The sequence below is a fragment of the Schistocerca cancellata genome, chromosome 3 (assembly GCF_023864275.1).
Source record: "Schistocerca cancellata isolate TAMUIC-IGC-003103 chromosome 3, iqSchCanc2.1, whole genome shotgun sequence".
In the NCBI taxonomy this organism is placed as follows: domain Eukaryota; kingdom Metazoa; phylum Arthropoda; class Insecta; order Orthoptera; family Acrididae; genus Schistocerca; species Schistocerca cancellata.
The window spans coordinates 58,165,004-58,181,989 of record NC_064628.1 but is presented as its reverse complement, the minus strand read 5'-3'; the positions used below and the strand labels follow the sequence as shown (position 1 = coordinate 58,181,989).

At 41.4% G+C, this 16,986-nt stretch overlaps 1 long non-coding RNA gene across 1 annotated transcript in view; it reads right to left on the bottom strand.

Moving 5' to 3' along the window:
• The window catches only part of LOC126176959 (uncharacterized), a 633,583-nt gene extending 622,069 nt beyond the window's left edge, over positions 1 to 11,514 (bottom strand). Inside the window, exon 1 of the long non-coding RNA XR_007535715.1 lies at positions 11,404 to 11,514. This is a non-coding gene — a long non-coding RNA (uncharacterized LOC126176959). The remainder of the gene's footprint in view (positions 1 to 11,403) is intronic.
• Positions 11,515 to 16,986: the final 5,472 nt, after the last annotated feature.

Sequence of the window (16,986 nt, the reverse complement as noted above, 5' to 3'; positions counted from 1 at the left end):
CTCCTCTTGTTAGCCTCGTACATCATATATGAAATAACAGCTGGGGGTAGGCGTAGCGAGGGGAGAGGGGAAAGAGAAAGAGAGAGAGAGAGAGAGAGAGAGAGATCTTCGGACGATGAGGTTACACAGCGGTTGCCAAAGTGCTTCGTGACCAAGGAGCGAATTTCTACCGCCAAAGTACTGAAGTATTTCTAGAACGCACCGACCGTTGTGTACAGGGATTTGGTGAGTTTGTGGTAAAATAGTGTCATATATCTGCGTAATATGAGGCGTAGTGCTGCGTTCAATAACAGTTACTTGACCTGCTACGATAATGTGTAACTAAATTCTTGAAGGTAACTTACGGCAGGAAAGCACTACCCGACGCTCGATAATGGTAAACTGAACTCCGCAGCCGAAGGGACAACTGGAAATGTATCTCGAGGGCTCTTTACGCGCCCCGAAATACAAGTGAATAAAGAGCGACGTGTTGTTTACACGAAAGAGAACGCGATATGCGGGCGCTACGCGAGCCGCTGCTGTATAATGGATTCAGTCCGGAGACAGTTAACCGGGAAGCGCGGCCAAGGTCGCAGCAGAGATTACTGCCAACAAAATAATCTGGACTTTCTCGAGAAAGAAGTTAAACACAGACGCATATTTTCTTTAGAGGAGAAAGGGTGAACAAATGTTGGTGTGACTATCAGAGCTGTCAGTTTTCGACGCGAGTTATTCCTGTTGTCTTCCCCAAATTTACACGTCTGCAATATACAGACGAGAAAGTTTATGACTCTATTGCAATAAAATCGGTGCCGATAGTCCTCTAGAAATGATTCTTTGATTCAGCGCAATGGAGAATACACTCGACAATGCAACAGCTTCCTCTCGAGTTCATCAGGATAATAAGAAATCCACAACAGAAAGAGAAGTCAAGTATGAAGATTCTGTATCACCGTAACTAATCTTATTAACGGCAAAGAACTGAATTTGAAAGAACTGAAAACTTGAAAAGCTGAGGAGTATTTTGCTCTTGTTCGCACTTCCGCCACCTTTGCTCTGCTGATGACATTATAGTGTTTGCCTCTTCTGCAGACGAACTTCAGTAACGAATAGAAACAAATTATCTGATCAAAGTATCCGGAAACCCTTGTGTAATGCGGAATCGACCCCCACATATGATGAGAAGCGGACCCGCTGGTACAAAAAGAGGCAGGGAATATTTGCTGTCAGTACAGAAGCAGTAACAAATGGTTCAAACGGCTCTGAGCACTATGGGACTTGACATCTGAGGTCATCAGTCCCCTAGAACTTAGAACTACTTAAACCGAACTAACCTAGGGACATCACACACACCCATGCCCGAGGCAGGATTCGAACCTGCGACCGTAGCGGTCGCGCGGTTCCAGACTGAAGCGCCTAGAACCGCTCAGCCACTCCGGCCGGCAAGCAGTAACACTATAACACGTCGGTCACGAGAGCTCACTGACTTCGAACGTGGACTAGTCATTGGATGTCACCTGAGCAAGAGTTCAGCCAGGGACATTTCAGCCCGTCTAAAGCTGCCCGAATCGATTGTTAGTTGTGTTGCCATACGTCGCGGATTTCGCTGACAGTCCGGTTTTTATGCTCGAAGACGGCTGTCCTGGACGAAGAGGAAAATGTCCGCGAAAAAAGTGGCTAGTAAGTAAAAAAAAATTTTTACCCAAGTTTTGCTATTGACCACGGATCAAGCGTTTCATAACTTCTGCAGACTTAACGATAGCCGTTGAAACCTGTGCTGATATTCCGTGTCACTTCAGAATCTTTATGATAACTGTAACTGAAATGTTTTCTTACACAGGAAGATAACCAGAATTTGGAGATGATGCCTCATAAAAAATGCGTTAAATTTTTTGAGAATTGTGTTTCTAAAGAGCAGTATTCAGAACTGCTTGCTGTTGTGCATCACTATCTCTCCACTCCAGGGCATAACGCCAATGTAGAGAGAGTGTTTTCCCTTGTGAATGCACAATGGACAGAAGAAAGAAACAGGGTAAAAAAGCATCAGTCAATGCAATGCTCCAAATCCAATATAACATGAAAAACATAAATTGCACATATTTTCATAGACTGATTCAGAATCGGAGCGAGTTTCTTTCTTCTGTCCTGGGCTCATAGAAATATGACAAGTTTAAAGCATAAAGTAAAAGATATATATCAATCGTAGCAACATGACTGTGCACATGTTAATGATTTGAGTTCAGTGTTTTAACTGAAAGGTTATTTAATGTCAATTGCAATTAAGTTTCTTCATCATTGACCACTCCTTAATAGACACCATTAATGCTTGGATTAATTTTCCTTGTTACTTACAACTTCTTTGCTGACAGAATTACTGTTCGAATTATGGTAATTATGAAGATTTGGCTGACGTGCAGAAAGGTGAAAGGACATTGTGTGATTCCAGGTTTGAACTACAGCTTCATAATTACCACTGTAAAGTAATGATGAAGATTCAACTGAAATGCAAACCAATGGTCACTTGCACAACATATCGGTCCGTGTTTCAACCGCATCTTTATAATCACCGAATTTTGTTCTTGATTTTCGTCCTCGGATTATGGAAACCCTAACTGTTACTTATGTGACTGTGAGGTGGAAAGGTGAATCAATAACTATAGCTAAATGAAGATCTGACACACCTCTGGTACTGACGTACAGGGTACATCGAGCTTTGCGGGTGGTAGTTGTAAACAATAGCATTAGATGAGCTGAAGGACTCATTCGTGAGCTCCAAAATGCTAACAGCAGTCCATCTAGCACCATGACCGTGCGTGGGTAGTTAAAAACAATGGGGCACAATGGTCGAGTAACTCGTCAAAGGCCACACATTTCTGGAGTCAGCGCTGAACGATGCTCGAGGTGGTTACAGACCATCGCCACTGTACAGTGGATGACTGGAAACCAGTGGTTTGTTGTGATGTGTGGTATCGATAGTGCAGCTCTACGAGCGCCGCTCCGGATTCAGCCCATTTTGATTCCGAGTAGACGACCAAGCAACATTGTTTCTATTTCATAGTTGGCGAGCCACTACCGATTTGCCTTCGTAATTTCTAGTAGCTGTTAGCTTCGATACATGAACGGCTTCACATCTACGTGCTCATCTATACGCAAAGTTAAGTAATATTATCAGTTGTATATGTTCATAAACCATATTTTTCAGAACTGAGCTTCCCGTGTTTCGCAAAATACAAGTTTAAAATCAGCTTGTATTGGCAGTTTTTGATAAGGCAGTAAGACAGGAAATTTCTACGCGAGTCCCGTTGACAAGTGAGGGTACACGGCAACCAATGACCAGATACTCTGGGAATTTCTGGGAGAGAGAAGAAAACAAACGGATAACCCTGAATGCTCAAGGGCAGCGTAATAGGTACGCTGCTTTTTACGATTACATAAACATTCTGGTTGCTGGTATTGACAGCGGCATTAGACTGTTTGCCGATGATGCTGTTGTCTACAGGAAAGTAGTATCACACGAAAATTGTGAACAAATCAATGAGGATTTGCAGAAAATAAATGCATCGTGTAATGACTGGCAGTTATCTCTCAATATCAGTAAGTGTAACCTAGTGCGTACAGAAAGGCGAAAATCCCCATTATTGTACGAGTACAAAACAAATGCCCAGTCTTTGGAAGCGGTAACATCCATCAACTATCTGGGTGTGACTATTCGAAATGATCTCAAATGGAATGATCAGATTACACAAGTAAAAGAAAAGGCGAACTCTAGATTGCGGCTTATTGGTAGAATCCTGAAGCGATGCAGTCCTTCAACAAAGGAAATTGCTTACAATACGTTAGTTCGTCCAGTTTTAGAGTATTGTTCATCTGTATGGGACCCTTACCAGTTGTGTCTGATTCAAGAGATTGAAAAGGTCCACCAAAGAAGAGCGGCAAGATTCGTGACTGGTATATTTAGCCATCGCGAAAGCGTTACAAATCTCATAGAAAGTTTGAAGTGGGATACACTTGCAGATAGACGACGCGCTAAACGGAAGGGGCTGCTCACTAAATTCCGAAATCCGATGTTCGCCGAGGACGTAGAGCATGTATTATTACCACCAACTTTCAAATCGCGCAATGATCATCATTCAAAGATAAGGGAAATTAGAGCTCGTACTGAGGCGTTCAGACAGTCGTTTTTACCTCGTGCGATCCGCGAGTGAAACAGACAGGGGAAATCTGACTTTGGCGCGAATTGTGCCCTCCGCCACACACCGCTTGGTGGCTAGCGGAATATATATGTAGATATGTGGAATCACATATAACTACGGGTAACTTTTTCTTTATTTTACATGTTTCGTTCGACCATCGCGAGCAAATTCAGAAATTACGTGCCGAGGGCCACTCGTTACAAATATCGGGCTGTGTATGTATGTAACGACTGGCCCTCGGCCAGGTAATTTCTGAAGAAGCTCTCGAAGGTCGAGTGAAACATGTAAAATAAAGAAAAAAATATGTGCGACTTGTGGCAGTTCTACAATTTTAATTTCTAACGACCGCAGTTCCCCTGCAAGCAAATAACTGCGCTCGCTAAACCTAGAATTAAGATCGTACCGAAAATTAAAAAGAGTTTGGCGGACATATAGCCAAGTCAATGAATGTTGGATGGATTGAGGAATTTCTTTACTATTTTCCAAGAATAACTAGAGATGGCGATCTGATGGAAAGGTGGGTACACGAAATTGGAGAACATGGAGAAGCAATAGGGATGCGTAAATCGGAAGTCCGTTATGCATGGATATGTCTGGTATAGGCCTTTATCTAGCAAAGGATGACTACGCAGGTATGGTTGAATATCTCTTTCTGGATGACTATTTCTCTGGAACATTTCGTTCGCTGAAATAGTTCAAAACTAGTTTTAAAATGGAACGACTAAATTTTAAAAGTAATTACATAATGAAAAAACAGAAACGAATAATCTTTATGTCTGCAGTGAAACTTTCTACAGAAGTGGCCACTGTAAGTTCAAAACTTTTAAGACCATGGGAAAGACTCGACTCGTGTTATGAGATATTTGTATTGTATGGCATTGTATGTCAACCGGGGACCTAGAAACGACGGAGAGGCTCCGTCCCCGCCGCAGCCGCATTGGTCCACAACCCCACGACGACTACCGCAGTCCACTTCACCTCTCCGCCGCCCCACCCCGAACCCAGGGTTATTGTGCGGTTCGGCCCCCGGTGGATCCCCCAGAGAACGTCTCACGACAAACGAGTGTAACCCCTATGTTTGCGTGGCAGAGTAATGGTGGTGTACGCGTACGTGGAGAACTTGTTTGTGCAGCACTCGCCGACATAGTGTAACTGAGGCGGAATAAGGGGAACCAATCCGCATTCGCCGAGGCAGATGGAAAACCGCCTAAAAACCATCCACAGACTGGCCGGTTCACCGGACCTCGATACAAATCCGCCGGGCGGATTCGTGCCGGGGAACGGCGCTCCTTCCCGCCCGGAAAGCCGTGCGTTAGACCGCACGGCCAACCGGGCGGGCTTATGAGATATTTACTGGCTCCCTCATTTGTTCAACAGTCGACCGTTTCTTCAAACGAAGAAAAAATAACTGAAGATGTTACACCACTGGCGATAAATTAGTGGAGACTAATAACCGTAAGTATAGGTTGCTTAAATAAAGTGCTGCATATTCGTACGGGAGGTAGTTGGGTCAGAACTAAAAGAAAAAATCCTGTAATTACGTCTACGGTAGACTTGGCCACTGTTTCTATGTTTCGATACAGTGTATCGATACGTGGAACTGTTTCAGTGTTTCGGAACGGTTGTGGTTCACTGTTTCGAAACAGTGGTGTTTCATTCCGCCCCTGTCTCGGACCAGATTCGATCTCGAGCCAGACACAGAAACTGTATCGTTGTTTCAAAATAAGGCTGTTTCAGTCCACCTGTGCCTGGAACGGACCAATTGTATCGAAACAGTGATGTTTCATTCCACTCTGTGTCGGACGAGATTCGGGCTCGGCACAGGTACTGAAACACAACATACCACTTCATGAAACTCTTTCAAGAGTGTCGAAATCTTTTTGACAAGCAGTAGCATGAAGCTTAAGATATCCGAAAATAAAGCTTCATTTCTAGCTGACTGTCCTGTTTCGAAATGGCGCTACATCTGCTTTATAAACACTAACCTAACAATAAAACAACGCATGCTATTCACATTCAAAATAATAAATATGTGAAAATCATTCAGTTAAATTACACTTTTTTATAACATACGCTTCTCTGTTCATGTACAGTAATCATATTAAGAAACGCAAGTAAGCCTACAACATTTTGAATAAAAAAAGGCGTAGAGTGACAGTTATTAGACATATACATAAATTTGATGTAGGTATAATTGCAAGCAATCTGTTTGACAAATCACTGATAGTGTAATGGTGTACGGGAAGGGCTGGGAAGCATGGTGAATTTATAGTAACGGTTCGAAAAACCTTGAAACACAAAAAAATTTTCTGTTATATTTCGTTATTTATTCGAATTATTTGACGTTATTTGTGAGTCTATAGTCACTGTGCCTATTATTCACAATGATTCCCTTTGCGTAGATGGAAATTATCAGGATGGGTATATTACCCATACTAACGGAATGTGGGACTCCCAGTAGAATATCCGTTGTTTCTGCAGTTTGCTCCCACCTCCAGTTCCTTTCGTGGTGGTTCTTCTGTCTTCAGCCATGGCTGTCCTCAGCCAATTGAAAAGTATGAAAGTCACGCGACACGAAAGCAGCGCATTTGCTGCAGGAAATAAGAAACTGCCAAGACGCCTAAGTGATAGTTTCATACTTTCTGCGACATGATTAGCGCTCTCGCACCTCGTTTGTGTTTATATGGACATACTTATACAGTAGACATTCAAGATGATAAAATGTGTAGGTTTATTACATTACAAAACACAAACTGTTTCACTGTTTCGAAACAGCGTATCGGAACATTACATTGTACTGTTTCATTTGTTTCTAAACAGTTACGTGTTTCAGTTTGCCCATCTCTTGTCTACGGAAACAATATCTATTGAGATATGGACAGTTTTGCTCGTGACGATAATGCGTAGTATTGAGAGGTGTGGGCCGTCGCAAGAAATGGCATAGTAAATTGACAGAATATGCACGTGTGAGCAGATCCAAATCCTCGATCAATCATGGAGGTGAATCATCAAGATCGTTTCAGTATCAATGATTGGGCAGGAATTGTTTCTGACACTCATAGGTGGGTCCAGTTTACCAAGCAGATTAACGGGTGCTGTGTATCATTGATTTATGCACGATAATCTACCAGCAGCACTGAACAACGTTACATTTGCAGAGAGACTGTGATTTATGGACGACGGGGCGCCACACCATTTTCTACCAATCGTGCAACAGGACCTCACTGCAACGTTTTGTGATCGGTAGATTTGTCGAGGACGTCCGGAGGCGTGCCCTCCCAGTTCACCGGACCAGATTCTGTTGGAGTTACGGCTATGGGCACATTTAAAAGGCTTCAGTATGTGCCCAGCCCATCGACAGCGGCATACGTTACAGGATGGTGTGATCCAACGCATGTGATGCATTCCGAAAGGAACCAGGTGATTCGCTGCGAAGAAGAGATGAAGGATGTGTCACGATAAGCGGTAACCACATGCAACACTGCTTATGATGTCTACTTCAGCGTAATACGTGAATGAGAGGACAGCTTCACCGGAATCTCAACAGGTATTCGTTTGCGGACATGCCGTTACAGTAACTTAAAAAGTTTTGGCCAAAAACACCTCCTCAAGGAATATGTGACACTTGTTTTAAACAGCTTAGTAGTCGTAGGAGTGATTTAAAGTGGAAAAGCAGCATAAAGTAAGCCAAAGGGAATGCTACGCTGAGTTTCATTGACAGAACATATCTACGAAAGGAGGTTATAAAGCACTTGTTCGGCCGATTATTGAATATTTTTCGTTTGATTGGGACTCTTATCATGTAGCATAGAAAAGGAAATACAGAAGATCCGAAGAAGAGCGGCCACTGAATCCTTGGTTTGTTTAGTAAAGAGGGTTACGGAGATGCCCACACAACTCTAGTGGCAGATGCTACAAGAATTTTCCCTGCGCACCAACACTGTGTCAGGAGCAGCGTGTTAAATTAAACAATCGCCGATTTAATGTTTCGGTATATCAAAGTCAACATCTACGAAGGAATAGCGATACTCTGAGAATTGACTACTCAGTCACTTTCTGTTAAGGAAGGCGGTGTAAAAGTAGTCGCACTGTTAGCAGAATTGCTAAAATACCACTTTTGACTGCGTTATGCTAAAACTACATACCATAAGTTGAACAAATTGTGGAAAATTACCGATGCGTGATTATGAGGGGCAGGTATAATTTGTATTGGCTCGTTGCCAGTCTCTTTAGGGAATCGGATTCGCATTCTGACATCCAACTGTTGGGCCACAGTACTGTACCTCAGGAAGTCACGTGTCCAGGTAAAATGGACCCTGGCATTCCTAACTTTTTACTACGTCTAATAATTGTTGAAAACCATATCTTGATGTCTTGCAACAAAAACAGAAGTCCCAGCTGTTCGATGAAAATTAAAAGTTAAATGTAAATTAAATTAATTATTAACTAACTTTGAACAGCTGTTCGTCCTCCACTTTTTTATACAAAATCTTTATTTGAGGGCATTATTAATTTACTTCTGCCTTTGCAGTAATCGATATCCCTATTCCCCCTTTTACGCTTCTCGTTTTAGCAGCTACAATGATCAACAGTAGCTTAAAAATAAGCCTTAAAAATAAAACCAATTGCTTATTATACTACTGAAGTAAGGTTCCTTAACCTACTGCGATTTTCCCCATTTGTTTTCCGCTTATATTCAGTTTGAAACCAGTAGTCAAAGTTATGAATTTCTGCCGCCTTTGGCACTCATATCACAGTCACTGCTCTTTACGACTTCGCAACGGAACACAATTCAGTTGTCTGTTATATTCCTCTTCTCATGTACGTTGCGTTGTTGTTTACGTTTCAACAATCCAGACTGTAATATTGCCAACTTACGCTGCTGATACAGTATTAGTTTTATAAAAAATAAACAACGAGGCCTTCTCATATATCCTTCGAGGAAGTAAAATGAGTGTCTGTTATGAAACGCCCTTCTAGATTACGCATTCTGATGTAACAAGAAACTGACGGGAAAAAAAAGTAACTTACCTTCAACACTTAACTAAAAGAACTATAACAACTCACTGTATACCATCATAAATAAAGTTAATAGCGTTTCGTGATACATGTTTATTACTTATGTTAACTACTTGCAAGTAGTACTGCATGCTTCTGATTAACTGAGTTTAGTTCGGCGCTACTGAAAAAAAATGTAAAAAAAAAAAAAAACAGGAAGACAGAAAATGTTCAAATGTGTGTGAAATAATATGGGACTTAACTGCCCAGGTCATCAGTCCCTAAGCTTACACACTACTTAACCTAAATTATCCTAAGGACAAACAAACACAGCCATGCCCGAGGAAGGACTCGAACCTCCGCCGGGATCAGCCGCATAGTCCAAGACTGCAGCGCCTTACACCGCTCGGCTAATCCCGCGCGGCAAGACAGAAGTATGGTGTTATAACCAAAAGCAATATTTTAGTTTAGAATACAACTTTCTAGTTGTGAAGAGGTATACGAAGAAGCATCCTCAAGTTATTAAATGGCAGTGCGTGTTAACCGGCATTTGAGCGCGTAACAGACGCGGATTGGCCTGTAATAGTGCAGAAAGTTTTCTCGGTAGAGACGAGATAATCGAGAAAACACTTATCACGTACAAGGACGCACTGAAAAATGTTCATCTATTATTAGAGTACAATGGGCAAAATCTGTCTGACCACCGATCTTCTCACTCTCCGGTAAATGAGAGTTGCCGTTAGGGAAAAAAAAAAAAAAAAAAAAAAAAAAACTGGACCACTATCTCCCGAAAGTGAACTGAAAGCAAATGAAGTGTGTTATAAGCATAATGTTGTACATTAATTCACAATTTCCGGTGAGTAACGCGTTAATAATGCAGCGAACTTTCAGGTGTGACATGTAGCATGTGACTTAAATACGGTAAATATAAGTTTTGGGGGAAAACGTGTATTTTGGACTATCCATGTTTTTTAGGTTGCCACTGCACTCTCAGGTCTGCGTTACCTCGGACAATCGGCAGTTTGCTGTATTTCGTAAGTTATTTTCATTAAATATCATGCAATAAGAGTTTCCAAATTAGTGAAATTTAAATTTACGAATTTATTAAATGACCAAAAACAACCACTTGCTACATTTTTTCAAGTACCTATAAAAACACATCAAATCAAAGGCAACATAGGCTTATAGAGACGGATATTTTTGAAAATACGACTGCCGCACGCGAAGTATCGCACATGTTCCCTAAGTAACATATTCTCTCGCGCCAACAATTAACTATCTTAATTACTAGCACATGTTATAGGCCGAGGGTTAGACCACAGGGCCTCAAATATAGTTACACATTTAAAAAAAGGAAAAAAAATGTGTGACAAAGATCGTCTCTCGCGGCCCTATAACGGAAATGAAAGAAAACTACCTCAAAATTATAAATTCGTGTCATTTATTTATCCAGCAGACTGATACAGCGATACTAAAGATATAATAACCATATTTAAAGTTTAGTGTCATTATTTCTATGAGCAGATGATAACATTCCTGATACGGGAATACAGAAATTTATCGTCGCATCCGTCGAAGAGAGAAAAAACTGATATGACTTGTGCCGCCCATAATAATTTATTTAATGAAATCATTCTGTTGTTTTTAATTTAAATGTATGATATTTCCTAACAAGCCATTGTTGTAGGCCTATAGTGTTGTACAACTAAACTATCTTTCATAGAATTACTGTCTAAAGCAGTAGCTTATAGAGGGAAACTAATTCAATGGAAACAACTCGGTTTCATTGGTAAGTATGATAGGTCGTTGTTAGAAAATTTAGAATAGGCCCTGTACAACCGACTGAACAAGTTAAAATTATGTTCAAAACAGTTTATATTGCTGTTATCTTTATTAAGATGTGGGTTATATTTTACATAAAAATATTTTCACATCAGCTTAATATCCAGAACTGACAGATACCTGCTGGAAAAATTTACTAACTTAATGTTTCCTTGTCATTGTTGGTATTAAGTCTGTCTAAAGATGATTGTGTAATCGAAAAAGGCCACTAAATACAATAAATCGCTAGCTGGACTGTTTTGAGATCTTTTTAAGCAACACTATTTTCATTTGATTACGTCCAAAATTAAAGAATTTTAATCAGTCATAAAGAAATACATTTCAAAGAATCTATCGCTGATTTCACATCATGCTCTTTGGAAACACGCAACGCTCTCGCACGCGTACGTACCTGGGCCAGCGTCCGACAGGATAGACGGCTCCCGGTGACTGCACGCGGCGAAGCGTAGCTTGCAACTGCCGCGTCTCCTCCTCGGTCGGCGCAGCAGCGCTCCTAGCGGAGGCCTGCGCAGTGAGTGGCCGAGCGCGGCTACGCAACAATCACCGCTCGGCGCCCTCTCCGTGTGTCTGCCGAGAGCTGCAGACGGCGCGGTGCTCTGCGCGCTGATGGCTACTAATGGGGTAATCGCGCCCGAAATTTCTGCGCGCGAAACACGACAGGCCTTATTGTCTGCGGTCCATAAGTCCTCATTCACGCGCGCTAGCGAAAATGTCTTCGTGATTCTCACAGCGGAGCATTAGCCGCCTTGTAAAAGAATGCTTCGCGCTTTTTCAACGTGTCCCCGTTTAAGGGGGGTAGGACGTCAAACGGGTCGACTTGGAGCAGGAGAGGCATCACACGACATTTTAATTTCCAGTGTCTATACTTTTACAAATAAGTTCATAAAACTTTGTTAGCATCACCAGGAAGGATTCAGAATTCACACCCATTGCAGTGGAAGTTCGAAAACATAAAAAAAATTTTTTTACGTGCGAAATTTCATCATTTTGTCACTTACTAATGGCTACATTTGTTGCTGTAGGTACACTTTTCTTCATAAGTTAGAGAGATTCTTCGATGAATTTTGCACAGCTTACATACCATACTTACAGGTGTATGAAGCTCTATAATTTATTTAATTTATGAAAAAACGAAAGAGCTGTTGTATTTTAAACTTCATGTTTAGATAAAAAACAAAAATTTTGTAGTTTATTACCTCAATTTTTACCACAGTTTTTAATAGATTTGGAAAATTCTAGAGTTTCATACACTTTTAAGTATGGTTTGTATGCTGTGCAAAATTCATCGAAGAATCTCTCTTACTTATGAAGAAAAGTGTACCTATAGCAACAAATACTGACATTAGTAAGTGAAAAAAATGATGAAATTTCACATGTAAAATAAATTACTTTGTTATGTCTTCGAACTTCCACTGCTATGAGTGTGAATTCTGAATCCTTCCTGGTCATGCTGACAAAGTTTTATGAATTTATTTGTAAAAGTATAGACAGTGGAAATTAAAATGTCCTGTGGTGCCTCTCCTGCTCCAAGTCGGCCCGTTTGACGTCCTATTCCCCCTTAAGCTACCATCTCGTTCGTATCGACGGCTAAAAACGTTCTTGATTGTCCATAGGTTAGGAGAGGGTAAAGGAAAGAAAACTCGCAGATTGACGTTCCCGTCTATACCACAGCTGGATGGTCGACCTAACTCTAAGCAGTGTAAATGTCTGTTTAATCACGTGGTGACGTAATCTCGTTTTCTTGCATTGATGAACTTAAGTTTGTTACAGTAGGCAGCGTCTGTATTTTACGTTGTGTGTATAGTTTGATTCAATGTCCGAAGGAGCTATACAGACTCAGTGGAATACAGACACTGCCCCACGGTATTTCGTAGCAAAGCAATACAATCTGACGAGGTAAACAATGTCTCTCCTTGTGCGTGAGTCATACGATTTGTATGCGAGCACTATGGGACGTAGGCACTAGGAGATCATAGATGTTAGCGGCAGTCCTGGAGGCGTGATCGGTTGGCGGAAGCGGGAAATCCGGATTCGAATCCCAGTCAGGCAGAAACTTTCACGTTAACAGTAAATCGTAGAGTCGTTGTACAATGAATTTTCCAATTTACGAATGCATTTCATAATGTAACACGGCTTTCAATCGCCAGCAGTGTCTGTTCCGTCGGGCATGGATGCATGTTCTAAGGAACATTGCTTCATGCCTAAGTATGGCAATATGAAGAGCAAAACAATGTTTCTCCCTGTACGGGAATCATACAGTTTGTATGCGGGCCCCATAGGATGTAGACACTTGGCTATATGGAAGTCTGGGTCGGTCCTGAAAGCGTACTTGGAGGGCGAGGCGCTTAAGGCGACTGTTCACGTAAAACTGTGAATCTGGGTTCGAGTCCCGGTCCGGCTCATATCTTTATATGTTACTAGTAAATCGTGTAGCCGTTGTTGTTGTTGCTGTTGTGATCTTCAGTCCTGAGACTGGTTTGATGCAGCTCTCCATGCTACTATATCCTGTGCAAGCTTCTTCATCTCCCAGTACCTACTGCAACCTACATGCTTCTGAATCTGCTTAGTGTATTCATCTCTTGGTCTCCCCCTACGATTTTTACCCTCCACGCTGCCCTCCAATACTAAATTGGTGATCCCTTGATGCCTCAGAACATGTCCTACCAACCGATCCCTTCTTCTGGTCAAGTTGTGCCACAAACTTCTCTTCTCCCCAATCCTATTCAATACTTCCTCATTAGTTATGTGATCTACCCATCTAATCTTCAGCATTCTTCTGTAGCACCACATTTCGAAAGCTTCTATTCTCTTCTTGTCCAAACTATTTACCGTCCATGTTTCACTTCCATACATGGCTACACTCCATACAAATACCTTCAGAAATGACTTCCTGACACTTAAATCTATACTCGATGTTAACAAATTTCTCTTCTTCAGAAACGCTTTACTTGCCATTGCCAGTCTACATTTTATATCCTCTCTACTTCGACCATCATCAGTTATTTTGCTTCCCAAATAGCAAAACTCCTTTACTGCCTTAAGTGTCTCATTTCCTAATCTAATACCCTCAACATCACCCGAGTTAATTCGACTACATTCCATTATTCTCGTTTTGTTTTTGTTGATGTTCATCTTATATCCTCCCTTCAAGACACCATCCATTCCGTTCAACTGCCTCTTCCAAGTCCCTTGCTGTCTCTGACAGAATTACAATGTCATCGGCGAACCTCAAAGTTTTTATTTCTTCTCCATGGATTTTAATACCTACCCCGAATTTTTCTTTTGTTTCCTTTACTGCTTGCTCAATATACAGATTGAATAACATCGGGGAGAGGCTACAACCCTGTCTTACTCCCTTCCCAACCACTGCTTCCCTTTCATGTCCCTCGACTCTTATAACTGCCATCTGGTTTCTGTACAAATTGTAAACAGCCTTTCGCTCCCTGTATTTTACCCCTGCCACCTTTAGAATTTGAAAGAGAGTATTCCAGTCAACATTGTCAAAAGCTTTCTCTAAGTCTACAAATGCTAGAAACGTAGGTTTGCCTTTCCTTAATCTTTCTTCTAAGATACATCGTAAGGTCAGTATTGCCTCACGTGTTCCAGTATTTCTACGGAATCCAAACTGATCTTCCCCGAGGTCGGCTTCTACCAGTTTTTCCATTCGTCTGTAAAGAATTCGTGTTAGTATTTCGCAGCTGTGGCTTATTAAACTGATTGTTCGGTAATTTTCACATCTGTCAACACCTGCTTTCTTTGGGATTGGAATTATTATACTGTTCTTGAAGTCTGAGGGTATTTCGCCTGTTTCATACATCTTGCTAACCAGATGGTAGAGTTTTGTCAGGATCGTATTGGAACCGTGCGCGGCTCCTATTCAAGACGTTTATTGCTTGGCATCTTGTCATTGCGGTTGTGGCATCTCGTTTCTTATTCGATTTACTGGCGTAACTAAGTTGCTGGCTTGCTCCGTGTGAGTGGCAGCAGCAGCGCTGTACTGTGGTACTGTCTTTGGTGCGACTGCTAGTATTACCGGGTCGCGTTGTGTGAAGTGAGGAGTTGCGAACGGACATCAGATCGGTTGAGAGCGCAGCAGCGAGCAGGTCTGTGCAGCGCGAGGAGCGAGCCGGGGCCGCTGGCAGCACACTGCCACCGCCACATGGAGGAGGGGTGGCTGCGAGAGCGACGACATCGTTGCAAACCGAACCGTGGACGTCGAAGTTGAGTGTAGACTTGACTGCTAATACAACCTCAACTATTCTGAGATCTCGCCTTTGGTCGGCGGGTTGTTGCTCCCAGGGCCGCTGAGCCTGTCGGCAACGAGTGAAGTGTTTCGATGCGGCGAAATGATGCAGCCGTCTTTCTCTATTCGTTATTCATCATTGAATTAAGTATTATTCTTATTAGTTAAGTGCTACCAGCGGCATTTTCTGCCTTGTGGCCGCTAACGCCCCAGTTACCTGCCCTGGAGGTTAGCGTACTTTTCCGGCAGTGTACCTTTCCTCGTCATGTTGATGCTGTCCGACACGGCGTGTAGTTCGACAGCCTCTTCTATTGTACTGTGTATATATATATATATTTTGGGTAGGTCTACCTTGGTTCTAGTGTTTCCTTCGGCCTTAAGGGGCTCCGGAACGCCCTATACTTGCAATGTTAAAATAACGCTTATAAATTACATCTTTTCTCACAAAGTGTTTGAGGTAGGAAGTTGAACTTTTTAAAGATTATTTATTGGAATATGGGCTACAACTTAATACAGGGATTTTACAAAATTTTAGTTCAGTAATTAAAGGTGATTTTCTTTCAATTGTAATGAAAATTCACAACATTTTTTTGCAATTTTTTATTTATATATTCAAAAATATACAGTTTTTTGGAAAAAGGCTGTGTTAAATTATGCAGAAGGTACTGTGTAACATTTACTGAAAGTTTGAAACAAATATGTTTGGAAGATCCTTAGAAAACATGTTATTAGTATGAGAAAATAAAAGTTTTGGGAATCGAGCGACAAAGATTCGATTAACTTTTTAGTGCATTCCAGGTCCATAGGATGGATTATCTTCATCCTCTGCAATCTCCTCCTCCAGCTTCCTCTTGTTCCTCCTCCTGTTTACTCTTGCTTGTATTTCTAGACTCTTTACAGCCCTGTCTGCAGCCCGAAGGTGTTCCTTGTCTAAAGCAAGCATCGCTCGTACCATGTTAGAATGTTATTATTTACAGCAATAACACATACCTTTGGCTTTCCAACATTTCTCCTTTTCTTAAAAGCCTTCAGAGGATTTCTAATAACTTTACTTTTACTCATTATTATACTTCAACAAAACAGAGACTCAAGAAACAGAATTAATTACGAATATTTTCGAGATAACGACAGAGTAAATAAACATGAAACAATCGACAACCACACCAGCGATATATATTGAACCATCACAGGTTAGCCACAACACATACTTTATCTCACATCACTAAAATGTACCTGATGAACACGGACGTTAATAATAACACCATTTGACAGCAGTTTAACAGCGCCACAGTGGGTCACGCCCATGTAGAACACGGTTCAAAAAAAATTTAAAAATAGTTGTAGTCTTCGGAATTGAATAAATTAGATATCTATTAAAAGGTAATAGTCTGCAGATTCAGAAAACGCAAAAAAGTAAAAATTGAACTTTTCATGATTTTGAGCCTTTCCGGAGCCCCTTAAGTTGAAACGTCCCCTTAGAACAATTATACATGACTGTGCTTAAACTGACACACAATATTTTTAGCGCAACGCAATCTGACTTTCAAAAATCCCTACAAAAGAATGGCCCTGACTAACATTAACCTATACGTTTCACAAATCACTTACCTCACCAAAAATCTTCGTTACTCGAACTACTGCAATACTACTGCCAGCTAAATAAAAGATTCAAACTACGGAAGGCACTAACTACTGATAGGCATAGTTAGCAAATGAAAGATTTTAATACAG